The sequence below is a fragment of the Sinocyclocheilus anshuiensis genome, unplaced genomic scaffold, assembly GCF_001515605.1.
Source record: "Sinocyclocheilus anshuiensis isolate Anshui unplaced genomic scaffold, SAMN03320099.WGS_v1.1 scaffold86, whole genome shotgun sequence".
NCBI lineage: Eukaryota > Metazoa > Chordata > Actinopteri > Cypriniformes > Cyprinidae > Sinocyclocheilus > Sinocyclocheilus anshuiensis.
The window spans coordinates 2913615-2919790 of NW_015547662.1; the positions used below are offsets into that span (position 1 = coordinate 2913615).

Genomic DNA, 6176 nt, shown 5'->3' on the forward strand with positions numbered 1-6176 from the left:
GATGCAGACCCGCACACACACATGAGAAAGAAGACATAAGGAGTGAATCAAAGAGCGAAAGAAAATATATGGAAAGAGAGGGAGTGAGAGGAAGAGATTTAAAGAGATAGAGACAGAAAGAGTGAGTTAGAAAACCGACAGAGGAAGAGGGAGAGACAGAGAGTGAGAGATGAGGTAAGTATGTATTTTTAGTGGATTACATCGTCGGTGTCAGAAAGAGTTGGATGCATCTGTGAGTAGCTCTCAATAGTGTAGCAGTGTATGCACTATAAAACTGAGGTTTTATGGTCATATACAGAATTCATGTGCGCGGTATTTGCTGCGAGGCTTGACAGAAGCTGGTCAGAGAGCTACTTCAGGACCAACTGTGTGAGAACACAGGAAGAGGGAAACAGGGGTGTGGGGAATACAGAGAGGCATTTGTATTTGTGACTCTTTTGAGTCAAAGAGTGGCTCTGTTCCAAATCCTAATGAGCTGACTACTGAGGCTGCATTTTAAGACATCTTCACATGCGACGGCTGTTCCACAAAGTAGGCAGCATGACTGTGCCCCTTCTGATATTCCTAGTTTAGACCAAATTGTAAAGCATGTAAGCCTCCACAGTGAAAACTACATCTAGGCTGGTCGATGAAATGAGGGAAATGCTGCTTTATTATAACATACAGTAATATTGTGAAATATATTTAAATATATTTTAAGATGTAATTTATTCCTGTGATGCAAAGCTAAATTTTCAGCATCATTACCCCAGTCTTCAGTGTCACATGATCAATACGGTCATGTGGTGCTTATGTCATGTCTTACTTTTATAAATGTTGAAAACAGTTGTATTTTTGTGATACAAATTTTTCAGGGTTCTTTGATGTACAGAAAGTTAAAATAAACAGCATTTATTTGAAATAGAAATCTATTATTGGATTATAAATGTCTTCCCCGTCACTTTTGATCAATTTAATACATCTTTGCTGAATAAAGGTATTAATTCCCATACGCAAATGTAACATATGTACAAATATTAAATTTCCATATATTAAATATATTGTCATTAGGAATTGGACCTATTGGAACAATTTCATATATTAACATATATGTCCATACAAATATGTATGTTTATGTATGTGTAATATATTTTTGGACATATATGTCATGTTCAGGCATATTCATCCTAACGCCTGTCAATGTTGATATTAGTAAAATATAAATATAAGTAAATATAAAAGATAGACATGATAGAAAAAAAATATTACAAAGACAACATAAAAAGTTGCATATAAACATAAAAAGTTGCATATATAAATATATATATATATAGTTGATATAAATGGTTGACATATACAATTTTTACTATGAGGATGTTATATACAGTGGGTACGGAAAGTATTCAGACCCCCTTAAATTTTTCACTCTTTGTTATATTGCAGCCATTTGCTAAAATCATTTAAGTTAATTTTTTTTCCTCATTAATGTACACACAGCACCCCATATTGACAGAAAAACACAGAATTGTTGACATTTTTGCAGATTTATTAAAAAAGAAAAACTGAAATATCACATGGTCCTAAGTATTCAGACCCTTTGCTGTGACACTCATATATTTAACTCAGGTGCTGTCCATTTCTTCTGATCATCCTTGAGATGGTTCTACACCTTCATTTGAGTCCAGCTGTGTTTGATTATACTGATTGGACTTGATTAGGAAAGCCACACACCTGTCTATATAAGACCTTACAGCTCACAGGGGTCTGAATACTTTCCGTACCCACTGTATGTTATAAACTGTTCATTTTCCCAGAGATTGTATGTATGTGAATTATATATGGTCTTATATGGCAATATCATATATATGGCAATATATGTTATATATTACATTTCCGTATGGGTTTCTTTAAAAAATAAAAAAAAAATCTTACTGACCCAAACTTCTGAACAGCAGTGTATATTTAGGTGAATGGCTTCTGTTTCTTTCCCATGCTTCTAACCCAAAGTTTTGTGAACAGGTATGAAATTCTGCATACATGGCATCTACAAATGCATTTGAGGCAAAGTTATCTGTTTGACTGACCAATGGCAGTTTGTTCAGACAATTAAGACACTTTAGCTTTACAACTGGATCATTTTACTTGAGTGAATTTTATTTTATTTGTTGTTAGCTTAGCAACAGGCTAACTTTCTAAATATATAAAACAATTGTTGTTCGAGTCACCTGTGTTTGTCACAAGCTGCTGCTGCCTATGCAATGTAAAGTGTTCCAAATCAGCCACTTATGACTTGGCATGCTTCCCTAGAATGTAGTTAGCTTGTCTCATTGGGTTTTGGACAGAGCCAGTGTGTGTGAATGTGTGTGAATGCAAACAACTTACATGTGCTAATATGAGTTTAAACGGAGTCTAAACTCAGCTGTCTCTCGCTGGGAGGAAAGAAGGACAGACTCCACAGGACTCTCCTGAAAGATGAAAAACTCATTAAACACACACACACACACACACACACACACACACACACACACACAGGTTTGTTTTTGTGAATTGTGGGGACATTCCATAGGCGTGATGGTTTTTATACTGTACAGACCGTATATTCTATTGCCCTACACCAACCCTACCCCTAAACGTACCCCTTACAGGAAACTTTGTGCATTTTTACTTTCTCAAAAAAACTAATTCTGTATGATTTATAAGCTTGCTTCCTCATAGGGAGCGAACAAAATTTTCCCATAAGGTTAGAATTTACTGGTATTATACTTGTGGGGACATTTGGTCCCCATAACGTAGGTAATACCAGTACACACACACAGCCTCTGAATATGCATTTTATTTTCTGATTAAACCTACCCCTTACAGGAAACTTTCTGCATTTTTAGATTTTAGATCTTATCTGCATTTTTAGATTTTATAGAAAAAAACTCATTCTGAATGATTTATAAGCCTTTTGAAATACGGGGACATTCAAAATGTCCTCATAAATCACCTTCTCGTTGTAATACCTATGTCATACCCATGTCATTATACAAATTTGTGTCCTCATAAATCACAAAACGCGTGCGCGCGCACACAGCCCTTTTAAATCCTTCTCTCTCAAACATCCACACACTCACTGAAAGCATCAAATTGGGATTTGACTGTTTTTCGGTCTAGTTTGGAAACAGCTGATTCAGGTATTCTACCACTAATGCTCTGAGATCAACAGACATCTGTCTAAATATGAGGGTCTTACTGTGAGTGCGTCACTTTAGTAAGATGAAATGAAATTATGTCTACTATTTGACTTTTAGTACTCTGCATGACAGAAAATGGTCATATATTCAGTATATATACATTACCGTTCAAAAGTTTGGGTCAGTAGGTTTTTATTTTGTTTTGTTTGATTTTATTTTATTTATTTATTGAAAGAAATGATTTTTTTTTTATTCAGCAAGAGCCAAGGACACACGTATTTGACAAAAATTTACAGTAAAGAAATGTATAATGTTCCCAAAAAAAATCAAATAAATGCTGTTCTTTCTATATTTATCAAAAATCCTGAACACATGTGTCATGCTTTAAGTAGCACAACTGTTTTCAACATCACAAAAATAAATTACATTTTAAAATATATTAAAATATAAAGCAGTTCTTTTAAATTGTAATAATATTTCACTGTTCTCTACCGTTTTCACTGTATTTGATCACATAAATCCAGCCTTAGTGAACATGAGAGATTTATTTAAAAAACTTTAAAAAATCTTGCTGACCCCAAACTTTTGAACAGTGTGAATTTTTAATGTGTGTGCATATGTACAGAGGGCCCAAAAGTCCACTAGCAAAATAAATAAATAAATAAATAAAGTTATCCAGCGTTTGAGAATGTTCCACTGAGCGTCTTATGTGCTTCGATGGAAGCAAGAACATCTGGCCTTTGGTACAAATTTGTTTACATTTGATTAGTGACCTAGAAATAATGCAGAAAATACGTCATTTTAGGCACAAAAAAAAGAAACATTTCGCTGTAGTCTCAGAGTTTTGGACCCCACTGTATGCTGTATCATTTACAAACATCTGGATTGGATCTATTTTTAAATGAGGAACATAAATGATCACACTCAAGTGTGAGATTGCTATGACAGATGGGGTGTATTTTGGGTTTTAAGAGCAAAAGGGTGTGAATGCATTAAGAACATGTGGCCACTAGGTTGTGCTGTTCACTTTCTTTCACCGGCCACTGTATTGATCACGAACTGGTTGTAAAATTACCTGAGAAATGTGGTGGGAACAAAAATGCAGCACTGCTTATTTATGACGTAACATGTTTATGCAATACGTGTTTTATAGAGTCTAATACGCAAAGTGTGCATGCTCATATGTGTTCCTGAGTCAGACAGTATATAGACTGAAGAGCCTAAAACAGTCAGCCCTTTGTGTGTGTGTGTGTGTGTGTGTGTTTGAGAGAGAGAGAGAGAGACAGAGAGAGTTTATTGATCACGAACTGGTTGTAAAATTACCTGAGAAATGTGGTGGGAACAAAAATGCAGCACTGCTTATTTATGACGTAACATGTTTATGCAATACGTGTTTTATAGAGTCTAATACGCAAAGTGTGCATGCTCATATGTGTTCCTGAGTCAGACAGTATATAGACTGAAGAGCCTAAAACAGTCAGCCCTTTGTGTGTGTGTGTGTGTGTGTGTGTTTGAGAGAGAGAGAGAGAGACCGAAAGAGTTTAGTGAGAAAGAGAGAAGCCATTTCACCCCCTCACTGAATGGAGGTTTTATTGATCTCAGTGGACATCAGCGCCTTCCAGCATGGCCTTGTACAGAAAGGCACATTAAAACATCTAAACAGTGTTAGAGTGTTGAATATGAGAGAAGACAAGTCTTAACTACTGACTATCTAAGACAAAAAAAAAAGATGCAAAAGTGGCCTTTTGATGTTTTTAACTGCTCTGGATGAGCATTCTTCATAGACAAGTACAGAAGATGAAACAGCTGAACTGAATACCACCGTGTTCATGCCAGGCCCAGAAGGAATCTGCTGAGTTTTTGCATCTCCTGTTCTGATTTTACGAAATTTAAACATAGTAAAATAAATGTGAAGCTGAGCTGATAGTACTACACTTTCACAGATAGCTGAAAGCATTATCAAATTACACAAAATATTATATTTAATAAACTAACACACAAGTGGCGGGGTTAAGTGTAGACGGGCGTTCCAGTTCTGTGCTGATTCAGTTCGTGGCTGTTCATATATCTTATAATTAAAAGGGTTTCTGGTGCAGTAAATTTAAAGATTGATCTCTGCCATGTGCCGCATTTCAGTTATCACCTCTCATTCTCACTCTTGTCACCCTGCTTGTTAGTTTTTCCAAGCTGTAAAAATACCAGTATGAAGATCTCACTTACCTCTGTGTTCTATTTGAGTCAGTCTGGAAAACAGACAGAGAGAAAGAGAGAGAGAGAGAGAAAAGAGAGTGAGATGAATACAGTCATCCAAAATGACAGCATTACACCAACACTTCATTATCATGCAACTGTTTTCCATACAAAAGATCAAAAATGCAGTCTGCATGAACTGTGGCAATATCAGATGCTCTGTCATAGCTGATGTAACGCAGTGATTGCCAACCAGGGCCACACATACCCAAGAGAATACTAGGAAAGATTTTGATTTTGCTTTGGTAAACCTCTAAAACTGAAACTTAGGCTTTAAATAAAATAAATTAGGGCTATAAAAGGATTAAAATAATGTGAAACAAATGTGCAGATAATATTTTCAGTTATTTTTAAATGAAAAGTTATATGTCAGTTTGGTCAATTTGTGACATGGAACATATCTGCATGTTCAAAAGTATTTGATTTAATTAATTTATTTATTTTTTAATTTCATTTATTTCTATTTATTTTTTTTAACAAAAGAAAGAAAGAAAGAAACTGATATTTTTATTCATTAACAATGCATTAAATTAATCAAAAACGCCAGTAAAGACATTTATGGTGTTACAAATGATTGTCAAATAAATGCTGTTCTTTTGAACTTTATATTCATTAAATAATCCTGAAAATAAATTAGCAATGTTTTCACAAATATATTAAGAAGCCTGGAGTAAGTTCAGCTTTGCATCACAGAAATAAATGATGAATTTAAACAATAATGATAATTACAATTATTACTTATGATAATAATACAAATTAAAAGGGACACAT

The 6176-nt window shown here is 34.7% G+C and overlaps 1 pseudogene; it reads right to left on the minus strand.

Annotated features, from left to right (window-relative positions):
• LOC107702359 (receptor-type tyrosine-protein phosphatase delta-like) overlaps window positions 1-6176 on the minus strand; it is a 68632-nt pseudogene that overhangs the window by 59885 nt on the left and 2571 nt on the right.